At 42.9% G+C, this 16,646-nt stretch overlaps 1 protein-coding gene and 1 long non-coding RNA gene across 11 annotated transcripts in view; both read right to left on the bottom strand.

The window, feature by feature from the left end:
* Positions 1-12,463, bottom strand: part of LOC310703357 — a 26,268-nt gene extending 13,805 nt beyond the window's left edge. Inside the window, exons 1-3 of the long non-coding RNA XR_014524092.1 lie at positions 11,107-12,463; positions 9,819-9,941; positions 1-9,746 (exon numbers count right to left, since the gene is read on the bottom strand). The exon at positions 1-9,746 is cut by the window's left edge and continues 13,805 nt beyond it. This is a non-coding gene — a long non-coding RNA (uncharacterized lncRNA). The remainder of the gene's footprint in view (positions 9,747-9,818; positions 9,942-11,106) is intronic.
* Positions 1-16,646, bottom strand: part of ZEB2 (zinc finger E-box binding homeobox 2) — a 165,911-nt gene that overhangs the window by 64,563 nt on the left and 84,702 nt on the right. The gene's annotated exons all lie outside the window — the stretch shown is intronic.

Consider the following 16,646-nt stretch of genomic DNA (forward strand, 5'->3'; position numbering starts at 1 on the left):
GAGAAAAGGAGCACCCTGACCAGGAGGCCCACAAGCCAAATGGGGATTCTAGTCTTAGGTTTTCATCAGAATAAAGAACACTTAATTGTGATCAGCAGCCCTCAGCAAATGCAGCTCGCTGGAGAGAGCAGTTCGGCAGCAGGAGTAGTTTCTAAGTTTAATTTGTAAAGTTGATATTTATTGGCCATTATCTCCTAATGATGGAACATACAATGCCAGCTTGTGTTTCCAATGCATTATCCTTCTTTACCTATAGCCATCTCCAGATTGCCAGCAGAATGTCTGGATGTATTTTTAGACACCAATAAATTCTGCAATTAAAATATTTGTAAATGTTTCATTCCTCTAAAGCAGTCTTTATTTATACTTTCATATGTAAAGGACATTTTAGATCTAAAGATTTATTTCACCTCTGGGTTCATCTTCCCTTCCCTTCTATTATTATTATTTCTTCTTCCTTTTTTGATCAGAGGCATGAAAGAGTAAGTAAGTGTGAATGCTTAGGTACCTGGGGTATGGAAAGGTGGTAATTAGCACAGCAGGATAATTGATGTGTAGATTGCAGCATGAACAAATGCTTTGACTTGTTTGTTCTTCTCACTCTTCCACATTTATTCTCTTCTCTCTCTCTTTTTTTAAACTGAGCCTTGCTAATGAACACCCTACCTGCTTAGTTAAGTTGATAAAGATATGCTATAAAACTGGCTCTCTCTTGTCTCCTCTACCCAGAATAAACTATACATTCCTTATTGCTTTCTCTTCAGCTTTCACTTATTCAACTTTTCCGAAATACTGTTTGCTAAGGTAAAAAATAAATAAATCACCAAATTATTACATGTCAACAAATGATTAGCAGAAGCTTTGAGACTCATCTATAACCTATACATATGAGGAACTGCATTTGTGATATCTTCCCTCTGCTGGCAACTAAACATTTTAAGTTGGGCATAGAGCTTGCATGCGTAAAAGAGAATTTAGGGCAGAAATATTGTTCAGCACTTTAGATCTGCTGGCTGAGGTGCTATACAGTTTACCAGAAGCCACCGTTTGCTGGTGGAATGCCAGGTATGTTGTGGCCATAGCAGGTACGCGGGTGGAATTTCTACAATACAGTGGCAGAATGCTCTGCTGGTAAAGATATGCCTTCAGAAAAGCTAAAATGGGATGGAGTTGTTCATGGGACGTGAGCAGCACATGGAAGGTGCATGGGTGAGGGGGTTCAGCCCAAGGACTGCATGCAATTCTGGACAACCTTCTGAAGGCCATGTGCCTGTGGTGTGTGGGACCAAATGCAAAACCAGGAGGAGGAACATAGTAGGCTAGTTTCCACTCACACACTTTCACCCTTCTCTGTTCTCCCTCAAGACAAGCAAGAGGCATTATGAGAGTTCTCAGACACAATCCGGTCAGTCAAAGCCACTTGGTGTGTGAAGCAGTTGCATTGAGATGTGTGGCCTGAGGAGAGTTCCAAGGACCAGGCAGGGAGGAATGGAGCGGCACATTTGGTCCCTGGTCCTGAGGTTCCCCATCCCTGCTATACACCTTCAGTTCATGGCCTTGCCTTGGTCAACAGTGCCAGTTCATACCAGCCCTAATACAAATCATCATCATCATCATCATCCCATTGTTCTCGATGAGGACCACCCTGTCCATGTTGCCAGAACAGAGCATAGGATATGGTGTAACTCCACATCCACTGCCTCCAATATATAAGCCCCACACAGAGAGAGCTTAACTCAAATGACAGGGCGTGCACTGTACAGCATGGAGCTCCATCTCTCTGGCTTCGTGTCATGTACACTTAAAGCTCACAAGCGAGATCTCTGGTGATAGGGCATTTGAGCATTTTGCACAAAACAGCCTGGCCCCACAACACACATGGGAAGTGAAGTCCATTGCTAAGACTTCTCTGCTTAGAAACTTAATGAGTACCTTGCCTTATGACTCCAGGCACCACCACTCAGCACCAAGCTTCACTTCAGAAACTGGGGTATGTGTGACAGGACGGAGTACCCTGCACGGGTCAGAAAGGCAAAGTGGAATACCTTCTGCAAAGTACATGTGTATTCTCCTCCCATCCCCGTTGTCAAAACCAGCACTTTGAATTGGGACCAGGATCTAATTGGCAACCAATGGAGTCAGGCCAGGACTGATGTAATATGCTCAAACTATCATGCCCTGATGAGCAACCTGGCTGCCGAATTCTGCGTTAGCTGAAGTTTCCAGACTGTCTTCAGAAGCAGCCCTATGTATAAGGTGTTGCAGGAATCTAACCTAGAGGATACCAGAGCATAGACAACAGTAGTTAGGCTATCCCTGTCCAGATAGGGGCAAAGCTGAGCCTTGAGCATCAGCAAAGGACCCAGAAGTATCCCCAAACTATGTACCCATTCCTAGAAAGGGAGTATAACCCCATCAAGAGGAGGAAACCTCCCATCCATCTGGTCTAGGGAACCACCCACTAACAATGCCTCAGTCTTATCTGGATTGAGCTTCAGTTTGTTGGCTCTCATTCAGTCCATGACCAAGGCAAGACAACGGTCCAGCACATCCACTGCCTCACCTGCAGACGTGAAGGAGAAATAGAGCTGTGTCAGCATATTGCTGACAATGTACTCCAAAACTCCAGATAACCCCACTCGGCAGTTTCATGTAGTTGTTACACAACACAGGATCAAATTGAACCCTGAGGAACCCTACATTGACAGCTCCATGGGGCTGAAGAGCAATCCCCAAGCATCACCCTCTGGAAACTACCATCCAAGTAGGACCAGAACCACCGCAAAGCAGTGCCATCCACCTCTTAACTCAGCCATCTGGTCCAAGAGGATATCAATAGCAGTTGAGGATAATTAACAGGGGCACATTTCCCCTGTCTCTATACCGACAGGGTGATGATGATGAATTCCTTCTACCAGCAGCACACCCCCAGTCCTGGCATAAATGGAGTATAGAATTGCTCTTCCTAGGCTTATTTATACCATTTATCTTGCTAAGGGAAATAATATTAAAAGATATGTAGATGCACTTACATTTCGCCTTTCTGAAAGGCTAACATGCATAAAATGGCTTTCCCCCACAACTGCTTCTGATGTAGCAGTTGAATCAACTTCTAGTCACCCATGCTATGCAAGAAGGTGTACATATGCAGAGCGACAATACACACAGAACTTCCACGCTGACTTTTTCACACTACTGCGAATGCTTGAAAATTCCAGTGCACAAAAGCTCATGCAACGCAGAGTTGGGCAAACGCCATCCGGCTTGCTCGTGACCATCCCCACTAGCAGTTAGAACTAAGCACTAGCAGCACATGCATCGTGCAGGGGAAAGGTTTGTGAGAATTGGCCTTTGGGGTTTTTTTTAGGATTAGATTCTTACCCGCTGGATTATAGCAAGAAAATACTTTTTTTCCCAAAAATAAAAAATATTGGAGAAGTGCAAAGCCATTTGCTCATGTTGTGTGTTTGTGTGTGTGTTCGTTGTTGTGTTTGTTTTTAAAAATCGGGCTAGGAGAAAATAGCAATTATGTTCTAGTTTGAATATTAACTTCCAACAATGTGCAGGTTGTTCTTTTATTTAAAAGGTATGCGAAAGAAGGGTTTGGAAATGTTACTCACTTGGGGAATGCAGACGAGGAGATATATTTTTAACCTTAATATGATGTGCTGGGAGTGGGCACATTCAATTCCATTCCCGCACTGAGTTCCATGAAGTCATGTGGCGGGGGAAGGGTACAACTGGGATATCTGCTCAGCGTCCAGTCCTGATGTCGTTACTCAGGCAAAACTCCCAGTATCAATCTGCCCTCTTTCTGGGGGCAGATTTAAACCTAATGATACTTAATAGCAATGACTGCTGCCTAATAGGGATAGAATTCCACTTAATGGGAATGCCTTTGGGGATTTAGTAGTGCTTAGGTGATTTATGTGTCAGCCTTACGCTGTTTCTGTGTGTGTGTCTGCTCCTCTAACAACAGCTTTTAGACCCCATCCTGTACATCAATCTTGCCCCTTAGCTCTGCCACAAGAAACAAGGAAAATGGATTTATTTTCTTTCCTTCTTTCCCCCACCCCCCTGCACCTTCTCCTCTCCAAATATGGTCATTTCTGGAGGGGAGGGGTGTAGCGTTGCTCCTTCCAAACTGCCCACATACATCAGGCTGCCATATGCCAAGGGTCTCACAGCTGGTCCTGTTGTTGTCATGTGGTGACTAGAATGCTTTAAGCAAGGCCCTATTTTAGAGCAGATATACAAGCCCCAGAGCAGCCCATTCAGTCAGGGAGCAGCCTCACCACAGCTGGGCAAATGCTTCAAATAACATCATCAAATCGCTCTGCCTTCTGACTGGAGAACACCAGCAATGTGTGAACACCACAGCCCATTTGGGCAGAGGGTAGAATCCTAGCTATAGGGTTTCTCTTGCTAACTTCTGTCACAAACAGGCAACAGAGAAGCAGTGAACCTATTTGCAGTGGTAGTTAAGTCATGTCGGACAAGAGATACCATGTCCATAACTCAGGACTTGCACAGAGAAACGCAACTGACAATAAGTACCCATAATGCTTTCTGTGTAGCAGACATGTTTGACCTTTCTCTACCACGTGAGTGCCATAGCAGCTATGAAAAACAGGAGAGCAAGCTAGAAATGCCCTGGGGAACCATATAAAGCAATTGGCTACAGTTCCCTAGAGTGTATCTCCTGCATCTTGTTTACTGACAGTGGTTGCCCCCTTCAAATGTTACAACTGGGCGCTGTAGAATAGACAGGCAAAGTTCTTGCCACATGAATACCTTTGCTCTGAGAGTGTGCCTTCCCTTTAAAAGCTCTAAAAATCAATGAGGAAGACTTTGCTGCTTTGACTTTCTCAGGTCGCATGGGACAAAGCTAAGATTTTACTGGGTTTGCTTCACATGGGCTGACATCTCCTCAAGCCCTGTTAATGAAGGAGCCTAAATGATGTCAAACATACATTTATCGTAAAGAAATTTACCTTGAAGTGTATACCTTTCCTAGTAAATGGCAAACTATTAAACATGTATGGGTATTGTGTTAACAGGAGGAGGGAAACAAACTAAGCAGAACATCACAAAGGTAATCAGCTCATTCTCTGTTTGCATATATTGCAGCCCTGGGCTACTACACAGTTGGCAGGTGAGTTTGAGAGCCATTGAGCACCGCGGAATTCTCCCAATGTATTGTAATTACAGGAAAAACTTGTGTTAAATATCTTAATCACTAGGAAAATTCAGCGTGTAACAACCTTGGTTCTTGCCTTGACAGCAGCAGGACTGGTGGCTCAAGTAAAAGACCTGAGATTCAGAAAAACAGGATCCTGTTCCCACCATGCGAACTGATGAACTCAAACAAATACTCTAAATACTCAAAGCCGGGTAATGTTACGATAACCATTCAAGTACCATTTAATTCACATGAAGCGGCTTTAATTTACATGAAGCAGCATCCATGGCAAGTCCGTACAGAGATGAGGCTATCTGGACATTGAAAACAATGGGTTAAAAGAGTGTCACACTAAATTCCATTCTCCTAATTCCAAGCATTTTAGACGTGATGAAGTGATTCTCCCCACAGTGCTGTTAATGGTATTCGCTGTACATCTTTTTTACTTTTATGTACAAGTGTGTTACTGGAAGTTAAAAATGTAGCCTTCGTTACTGGGTTGATAACCTCTGGACGGTTCTTGTGGATTTCTGATGCTTTGCTCATCCACCACACATTTATTTCAATGCAAGTGTATTCAGCCCGACGATACACTTTGGGTGGGATTCACCTAACAAACCCTGTCAGTGGAAGCACCATATAATGGCTTCTGGTTGTGCAACAGGAACTTCTCTCCTCTTCTTCCCCTATGCTCCTCCCCCAAATTGGCTGAGCAGGGCTCAGGAAACCCACCAGAGCAGCACTCAGGAAAAGGGGAGGGAGGATCGTTCTGTCTGGCAAAGGGATATGCTTGCACAAATAAAACATGTGCAGTAGTACACTGGGTTCCACCCTGTGTCACTTAAGTAATCTGAACCTAGCTGCTGTAATTAAATGTCTTTTTTGTTGTTTTTGTTGTTTTTAAAGATGGATTTTGGCCATTTTTATTAAAAGTTACCTCATACAAGAGACCAGTTATCCCAGGTTCTCAGAGATCTGGCACAAAGTGGAAGCAACTTCGGGATAAAAGAGAAGCATAGGTGGGGGAAAAATATATGAAAAGAAAACATATGTAAAAGAAAACACATTTGAATTTGTTTCTACGTATGAGATCATATTTCTGGCACATTGTAGAAGCCCTATGGAAGCTGTTTTTCCCAATACTGGAATTCTACAGTGACTAAATTGGTGTTAAATTTAAATCTGTTCAGGAAGTAATAGTCGATCTGCATTCCACATAAAGACTCTCACAGGCAAAATTATTTATACAAGGTAAAGTTGGCAAAAGGAAGTCCAGTGAAAGAAAGAAAAATACACACATTAAATTAACCCATACTGTACTTTTCAGATCAGAAACACTGCTGCATAATGTAACTTCTTTGGGAAGTGATTGTTTAGTTAGACCACAAATAATACTACGAATACATTTGTGTAATGTCAAGTCACAAAACTGTTATTTCAAATGCATTATATAACACAATATAAATTAATGTGTTTTATGGAATAAGTGTCGCTATTATCCACTGCATAAAGTGTAAAGAGCTTTAACAAATTCATAACTGTGTTATTTCAGGGTACTTTATTATAGTTTTATTATATTTCGGAACTCTGTTGGCATATACACTAAAACCTTTATAACAAATGCTGGGGGCTAAAATCAGTCTCTATCGGGATGTTCACAGTTTCTCCTTGGGCTAATTTACCATCCAGTCACCCTCGCTATCCTGCATCCCCTAGTTTAGCCCTTGACTCCACAAATACCACTCATTTACTCTCATTCCACCCCCTCCTAGCATCAGCCCTCAGTGACTGTGGAGTCTGGAAGAAGGAAGGAAGGAAGGAGGGAAGGAAAGTGAAAGTGAGAGATCAGAGAGAAGAATTATGCCCTGCCACTACATGCCTGTAAGGAATTGTTCTAAGGCCCATGTATTACTTTAGTCTGAAAACAGCTCTGGAAAACTTTGCCAGAGGTTTGAAACTGTCCCAAGCTTTCCCTTCTGCTCTACTCTACTCTACTCTACTCTACTCTACTCTACTCTACTCTACCTTTAGCTGTGAGATCCAATAGCTCTTGAACTTACAACCCTGTTTTTAGCCTCACTGCAGCTCCCTAAAAACCATCATTTTAGCCACCAAAAGTAAAGACTCATCCACACTTCTGTTTCTCCCATGATTTCGACGGACGGGTCTGAGAAGAAAACCCAATTGACAGTTGTTCCAATTCAGGAGTAAACAACAGGTTTTCCTAGGGAAAGCAGCGGGACAAAAGAAAAGCTTCTTGGACCCTTGTATAGGAATCATGGGATAGACAGAGGTGTAAACCAGTCCTAACTCTCCAAATCAGAGAGCCTGGCTCTTTCTAAGTCCCCAGGTATGTGGTATACAACCCCACCTAGTAGCTTTTTGGCTGTAGAGTCTGCACACGAGTGTTCCCAAAATCCCATTGGCAATTAGAGCTTTCTGCACAATGTGGTCAATAGAATAAGCTGAACCTCCAGCTAACAGGCTCGCAGATGAACAAAGAGCGGAAGACATCCCAAGATGTGAGGGCAGAAGTGTGCTTGCATCCCTAAAAGCAGGGTGTTTACAAGATAATCTGCCAAGTGAGCACACAGTACTGTCAGCAGGCCTATTGAGATCCTCTCTATGTAGCCTTATTATAATAACTTCAAATATGTCATTTGTGCCACTATGTCATCAAGTTAATTGTCCTGGGATGGGCCTATGGACACTGCCAATAAATCTGAGGCACTCAGCTATTGTGGCGCGCTGACGAGCGTGGCAGAAAAGCCTGCTAATAGTGTTTCCCTCTACTGCCCCTCTGCTCGTGGTCCCTGTAAAATAGTCGGTTGTGTGGATCTTTTCTTAACTGTTCTAGTTCCACCTTCTTCCACCTCTATAGAGCTCATAGTGCTATGCTAGCCTTTCAAGAACCCCATAAGGTAGCTTTTGGCTGTGAGATAATGACGATACCCTTCCATTGTTTCAAAGTAACTTTCTTTGTTACTTCATATGGCCTGGTTTTCTTTAACAAGAAACAGGCAATATAATAGGGCACAGAATGATCTCAATAACACTTAAGCACACATAACTCTGCAGAAAGTAGTGGCCTCCAGGTCTATATCAGGGGTAGGACAGACTTGTGGCCCTCCAGGTGTTGTTGGAGTAGAACTCCCATAATCTCTGACCATAGGCCATGCTGGCTGGAGCTGATGGGAGGTGGAGTCCAGTAACATATGGAGTGCCACACATCCCTCATCCCTGATCTATGGGTGATGGGTGATGATTTGCCCACTGGATGCAATTTCCTGATTTGCATTTGGGGTTTATATACTCTTTCTCCGTTGTCGCTGAAACAAGCTAGCCTCATGATGTGACTGAAACAAGCTAGCATCAAGAACATCAGAAGATCCCCGTTAAAGGCCCATCTTGTCCAGCATCTTGTTCTCACTGTGGCCAACCAAATATGTTTATCCAAAGCCCATGAGCGGGACCTGAATGCAAAAGCCCTCTCTCACTGTGTAATTCCCAGCAACTAGCGTTCAGAAGCATACCACCTCCATCAGTGAAGGTAGAACATTGCCACCCCAGCCAGTAGACTTACGCTCCCTGAATCTGTCTAATCCTCTTTTAAAGCCATTAAAAATGGTGTCCATCACTGCATCTTCTAGCCATCAATACACTAAAATCCATAGTGCCCTCTTTCCGTGTCTAGTTCTAACTCTGCCTCATTTGAATGATCATAAACATTTTCTGAATGATTTGCTCTGAACAAAATGCTCCTCAGCTCCTGTTACCTACCCACAATCATTTTAAAAGCTACTCTTCCAGATTTTTAAAATTATTATTGTAAGTGACAACAGTCTGATTCCTTCTTGATTCAAGTGGAACCATCCCCTTTGTACAGGCCTTGCTTGTACCAAAATGTTCCCTAGTGGCTAACAAATCGAAACCCCTCCTTCCAACACTACCATTTCCTCCTCAGGCATTGAGACTGCACAACTTTGCCTGCCTATCTGACAAGTCACCATGCCCATCACATCCCCATTTATCTCCGTTTTGATCATCATGGCATTGGCCAAATCAACTCCAATCTAGTCAGGTGCAAATACTTGTGTAAATAACTACCACTCACTGTGAAATGCAATTGGAATTCCTCTGTACAGTGGAACCTCAGGTTGCGAACGTGATCCATGTGGGAGGCACGTTCACAACCTGCAGCGTTCACAACCCACAGTGCTGCGTCTGTGCATGTGTGGGTTGCGATTCAGCGCTTCTGCACATGTGCAAGCACCAAAACCCGGAACTAACCCGTTCCGGTACTTCCGGGTTCGGCGAGGTGTGCAACCCGAAAACACATAACCTGAAGCGTCTGTAACCCGAGGTACCACTCTACTGCTTTCCAACCTATTGCCAGCATAGTTTTAGGACAGGGGTCAACAACCTTTTTCAGCCATGGGCCGGTCCACTGTCCCTCAGACCATGAGGTGAGCCAGACTATATTTTGGAGGGGGGGGGAAATGAACAAATTCCTATGCCCCACAAATAACCCAGAGATGCATTTTAAATTAAATCACACATTCTACTCATGTGAAAATACTAGGCAGGCCCCACAAATAACCCAGAGATGCATTTTAAATAAAAGGACACATTGTACTCATGTAAAAACACACTGATTCCCGGACCATCCGCGGGCCGGATTGAGAAGGTGATTAGGCCGCATCCGACCCCCAGGCCTTACTTTGCCTACCCCTGTTTCAGGAGGTCTTTAAAATCTGCTCTTTGAATTGATACTAAAAAGAAAGCTCCGCCAAAGCCATAAATAGGAACCCCTCATTCTCTTTTGATGTGTCAAAAGCATATTGTTCCAGTTACCTTCAAGAACAGCCCCCCCTTTCCCCAGCCCAAATGGCTTCTTAAACCATTCTAGATGAATGATGGGGGTATACATCATGGGTCGTACTAGAGGTTTCCTAGATGTGTCCACAAAACAAGATGTGGACAAGCAGGGAGCATCCAAGAACCTGGAAATGAACCTGCAGGCTGCCCTAAGATTTAATTTCATTTTATTCAAACTACGTAATTTGCTATACTAGGATAACCCATGTAAGAAAATGTGTGTCGTAATATATGAAGTGTCGTAGGCTTTTTTTTTTTAACAACAGCACCGAAAGAAGGAACTTTGACTTGAGGAAATCTCAAGTCATCTTAAGATTTGACTTGTCATAAGGCAGTTCTGGACAGGCCCCACCCCCACCCCCACCCCCACCCCCACCCCCACCCCGTGGTTTGGCTTATTTCCTTGAGCTAGCTAATTTCCCCTTACCTTTGGGCATCTTTCATATATCATGTTTTGTCCATTTCTGTTCTCTAACTATGACACTCTGTCATCCAAAAATGCCCACAAAGTGGGAGGGTGCTTGTTGCACAATAGGCACCTGTTGAGACTCAATATATATTTATATAGCTGGTTCATGGGGGCTTTTGCCCTCTTAATCTACCAGGGAGTGCCAAGTAGTGGCCTACTGGTCACATCTGGCCCCCAGTCTTATTTCCTCTGGTCCTGCTGTTCCCATACCACTTTCCAAGTGGCACACAGGATGTATCTTGTGATGTTTTTGGTCTGAGTTGTGTTGGTTTGGGGGTGACTCCTGGGCTCTAGATTAGGGATGGGGAACCTGCAGCCCTCTAGATGTTGTGGGACTGCAGGTCCCATCAGACTAGCCAGCATGGCCAAATCTCAGTAGTGGTAGGGACTGTAGTCCAGCAAAATCTGGAGGGCTGCAGATTATGTAGATTATGTAAAGAAATTGATGGAAGATTAATGGAAGGCATAATGGTGTAGTACACCAGAAGCCAAAGGCAGATGGTTCCTGAATTCATTTCAGACCTACAAGTTGCCCATTTGCACAGAGTCATATTCATTCAAATAAATAACTACACACCAACTTTTGGGAAACTTGCTTGGTGACAGTTAGTTCTAACGCCTTATTTATTTTGGAAAACCTAATGCATAAAACAGAAGGAGACCAAGGGTATGATTCTGAACTCAGTGGCTTCTATTTGCTTTAAGACAAACTTGACTTGAAATTAAGAAACAAAACAAAACAGAAGCACTCTAAAAGTTCTCACATAACTTCTTCTTCTTCTTCTACTACTACTTCTTCTTCTTCTTCTTCTTCTTCTTATTATTATTATTATTATTACTGGAACAAGAATATTTCTGCAGGTCATTTCCATAACTCTACATTTCAGTTGAAAAAAGTAACTGAGAAAGACACGGGTTCCAGAAACCTGCTTCTTAACCCACAGCATAGTTGCAGGTTTTGAGGAATAGCAGCTGAGGGACAATTCACACAAAACCTCTCTCTGTGCAGCGTGTGTTTTTTTAAACCTTGTGTATGATGCAATTGGATTATCTGGATATTTTGTCACAAACGTGACTAAAACAAAGCACGGATTTTATTGGCAGTTGCCTGAGCACAATTTCTCACCATGTCAAGTTGATTAAAAATGAGCTGGTCAACACACGTATTGTATAAATCAGGGGTTCCCAAACTGTGGCTCATGGACCACTTTGTGGTTCACAACTTTCATCAGGTAAGTCTGTGGATTTGTGGCTGATGATAGGAGATGGCACATCCATCACATTAAATATTCATAAATGATTTCAAATTGTATTTTAATTGTCTCTTTTATTTCTTATATTGTATTTTTTTGTATAACTGTAATACCATAAAATACAATACATAATAAATAAAATAAGCAATAAAAATACCTTAAAAAATCATACAGCCCCTTGCACAGCACATTATAATTGCTCCAAACAAGCAGAAAAAGCATTAAGTGGTCTGCCAAGATACTTAGCAATTTTCAAGTTGTCTGTGCGGGGGGGGGGGGGGGGGGCTCACTGGCGTAAATCAAGGTTGAAGAAAAGCAGTAAGCTGGCTATATACACAGTAGATGAATGAACAGGCCCTTAGTATGGTGTGCTGGTTTTGGAGAGTAGAATAGGCACCCCCAGTTTCATGCAATGTCATGAAAGCTAACCTAAAGTTATGCCAGCTGTGAGTGTACATAGTTGTAAAAAGGCCAAAACTTAAAAGCAACCTATGCAGCAGGATTAAAAACTGGAACCTACACCGTGTACTACAGAAGCCTTTTCTGACATTACAGATCTGCAGATGTGCCTTTTAGGAAATAGAGGCGTTTTTGCACTAATCACTATTGAGAGTGAGGAGAATGTAGCAAAACAGGTACACCAAAGAGGTGATACAGCCCGAGTGATACTATATCAATTTTGCAAAGTTAACAAAGCCTCACTCTTATAAAAACCCGAACAGTTGATAAACTCTCTGGGTTTTAGAACATTTCAGCCACACAACATTATTCAACTACTCATCACTGTGAGAACAGGCAATCAGGAAAGCTAATTTCTTAATTAGCTCTGCTCCGGCGGTAATGATTGTAGATCGTGTCAACTAAAATCTGTTTGGATTTCTGTAAATTGGAGTCCGACAAGCCTGCAGTTCCGTCGCCAACCTGATAACTCTCACCCCCCTGTCTTTTGTTTTTCCTCCCAGCCTTTTTCCTGTCGCCATCTCGGTATTTAATCTGACACCGCCAGGCAGCGAGGAGAGTTTACTCTTCCCCTTCAAGAGAAAGAGAAAGCAGGAGGAATAAGGGGAGGGGAGCCCAACATTTACGTGGGGACAAGAGGACTGACTACACAGGAAACCTGGACCGAGCCTAAACGCCTGACGAAAGCCTTTAATATTTTCTACATTCCTCAAGGCATTCGCCTTCTGTAGTAGGACATATTCCTTTCAAGTATACCCAGATAAGGGAATTCGTTAAAAAACCCAAACAGGAAATGTATAGCCTTGTAAGTCTATCACTTTATTTACTTTGTACGTTATAGATTTAAACTAATTCACATCCTTCCTGTTAACATCTGGCATGCTAATTCCATTGCCTTCGGAACTAACTCAAAAGCTGATAGTAAAACAAAACAAAATTAATCACCCAAACGAAGAAGTTTTAATGATGCCGGGCTAGTCTTACCTGTATACTGATCAGAGAAATGTGATGTGCATGGTGTAGCGAGTGGCAGTAGGGAGCTCGAGCCCTCTGAACTAGTAAGCCAGGATATATAGATATATATAAGGCAGAAAGAATTTCTCTTGGTTTGGCCGAGCCCTGGGTTGGTCTAGGCCACGATTAGACCTGAGTCAGGTCAGATGCATCATATCAGTTTTCCTGTCCTCCTCACCCCATCTTCTATTTCAGTGCTCTGCTTCATGTAAAAATGTAGGCTACAACTCCTCCAGGGTCCATATAATGTCGGTGGTATGTTTGTGTTTCGAAATACAGTGGTACCTCTGGTTAAGTACTTAATTCTTTCCGGAGGTCCGTTCTTAACCTGAAACTGTTCTTAACCTGAAGCACCACTTTAGCTAATGGGGCCTCCTGCTGCTGCTGCACCGCCGGAGCACGATTTCTGTTCTCATCCTGAAGCAAAGTTCTTAACCCGAGGTACTATTTCTGGGTTAGCGGAGTCTGTAACCTGAAGCGTATGTAACCTGAAGCATATGTAACCCGAGGTACCACTGTAATGGTGTAGAGCGAGCAGCCATTTCTGAGATGCTTTAATTCGAGACTGCGTTTATTCTTGTTTCTAATAAACCATAGCCAATCCAGCAAGACCAAATCCACTGGGAAGTTCTATATAAGTCTCGGCGAAAGGAATGGATGCTGTGCAACGTCACATTTCCACAGCCATTTCAACAGGACTCGCTTAGGAGAATTTGCCAACATGTTGTATCCAACCTGAACAACTCTGTTATGTCTTTATGGGTGCACGTAGGTGACAACCCAGCTGAGAGGTGCTTAACCAGAGGTTAGCAGGAGGACTACGCTTCTGTTTCACAGCTGGCACTCACGATAGGCACATTGTGAGCTTACATTACTCAATAAATGGCAGGATCAGTTGAGAAAATGAGGAGCGCCCACTGCCAGCAGCCAGTTTGAGCAGGAATTTTAAGGGCATATGACCAAAATGGGGAGGGAAGGTTAGGAGAGGGAAGAGGGACTATCCAAAATACAACAAAAAGGATTATGAGCCATAATCATGACGACAACACTGGTACTTAGGCAAACAAAAGTCTGATTGAAACCAAGCCCCAGGCTCAAACCAGGCCCCAATGACTACTGTGCCAAAAGTCAAACAGGAAAAGAAATCTCATAGAATTCACTTATTAAGATCGTTCTTGTTTCATGAGCTGCACAATGAATCAGGAATTCAGCTAGATCAAGAAACATTTTCCCCCCTATGGTGCCTTTCATGCTCTAGAATTCCTCATGCCCTCTACCAAGAAACAAACTTGTGAGCTTGCCAGTACAGTGGCTCAAGGATGAGACATATAATCAAGATAAGGAACAGTAAAACAGTTAGGCTTTGCCAAAGTTTGCAGTAACTGGAGGTTGCTCCAATGTACATACAATTCCTAACTGGAAAGAGCTCCCGTTTCGAATTATCTCACAATCCATGCATATGCCATAATGTGAGATAACCGCAAATACATGTGTCTTTTACTGCCTGTAGATGCACTGGGAAGCTGTGACTGGCTGTGATTTCCAAACATGTATATAGCAAAAAATTATGCACGAGCACCGATCACACATGACAGGGGCACATGAAAGTTTCATATGAATACTGACACAGAAGTAGTTTCAGGGTGGGAATTTGGGAATGCTTTACAACTTCAGTCCTGTTCTATATCCTATATCCAGTATGTTATTGGCCCTAACAGATCTTTTCGGACCCTGTGCTCACCTTTAGTCCAAATGTATACAGCGGTACCTTGGGTTACAAACACCTCGGGTTACAAGCACCTCGGGTTACAGACCTGGAAGCAGTACCTCAGATTAAGAACTTTACCTCAGGATGAGAACAGAAATCGCGCAGCGGCAGCGGGAAGCTATTAGCTAAAGTGGTACCTCAGGTTAAGAACAGTTTCACATTAAGAACGGACCTCCAGAATGAATTAAGTTCATAACCAGAGGTACCACTGTATCTGGAAACTTATTAACTGGTTTTAAATTATACATGTTTACGGTGGCAATGCTGCCATTGTGACCCACCTTATATTAGGCTGCAACCCAGCAGTGCATTTCCTTAAAGACAAATATATGACTTCCTTTTCTTATCTCTCAGAATATGTGTTGGTCACATGGAACCATGCCTGTATATCCCTCCATAAATAGCACTCCTGTTCATCTGAATTCCAAATTATTTTTGATAGCCCCTGAGCCACTTGGGAAAACATGGTTGTCCTCTAGGCATGTGCTAGTATTGATACCATGATATCATAACTGGGCTTTCCACCACCGTCCTGTGAAGGGTGAAAGAACTGAGCCCAGCAAGAGTGACTTGAGACCAAGATTTGGATGGGGGAAATCAGCCCCGCAAACAGTTAGTACACACCAGTCCTACCACCATCACCATCAAAAGTGTCAAGCCACGGTTAAATCTTTAATGTGAGGTGAAGTGATGCAGAAAACCTCCCAGTGGACTCTCTGCACTAGGGTGAGTTGCATTCTTAATGAGTCTAATCAGATTAACATTACAATTCAGTCCCTTGTGTGGAAACAATGCAAAACCAAATTTAGTAACCCAGTTTATACCACCTCACTCTGAGTAGTTTTGTTTATGGCTTGCATGCTGCATTGAAAGCTCTGGCTTTCTCCCACAGTGCCTTGCTAAAGGAATTCCCCTGTAATGTTGCTGAATGTAGATGTTAACATCCATCAAGTTCCTCTCCGAATCCATCCATCCATCCATCCATCCATCCAATCAGTCACAAGTTGAGATAAACTGGTAAATCTGCCTCTGGTTAACACTCTCCCTACATACTAAAAGAAAAAGAAAAAGAAAAAGAAAAAAGACAGTTGTTGTTCACTGTTCCCAACAGGAAAGATTTGCTTTGCGCTACATATGACTGGGGGAGGTGTTTGAGAGCCGATTTCATTTACTGTAAAAAAAAATAAAAAAACACAACGAAACAAAACAGCTCTCAAATGCTGCAAAGTTACCTGACTCAGCTGCTTGTAGAAATCAAATTCAGTCAGAGATAACAGCTAATCATTTGTCACAGTAAGAAGCAATTCCCTGAAATCGGAAGGGAAAACCTGCCGCTTCAATCCTCAGGTCTGTCAGATTGCTAGAAATTACATTCTGCTCTGACTAACCTCTGCACTTGGATTGCTAACAACAAGCAGTCTGGGTCTATCAAAAGAGAATATCATACAACCAGGAACAGCTTTTGATTTGTTCTATTCCAATAACCTGAGAAAAGTTTATGGACATGCTTTGCTGCCTAGACCTCAATTTTCACCAACCTGCATACGGTTTTGAATTTACGGCTTCACATACGTGGAGAGTAGCAACATGGCTGAAATTTACAGGCTGATTATCTGTGGCTTC

The sequence above is a fragment of the Podarcis liolepis genome (assembly GCF_965112155.1).
Source record: "Podarcis liolepis genome assembly, chromosome: 1".
In the NCBI taxonomy this organism is placed as follows: Eukaryota; Metazoa; Chordata; class Lepidosauria; order Squamata; family Lacertidae; genus Podarcis; species Podarcis liolepis.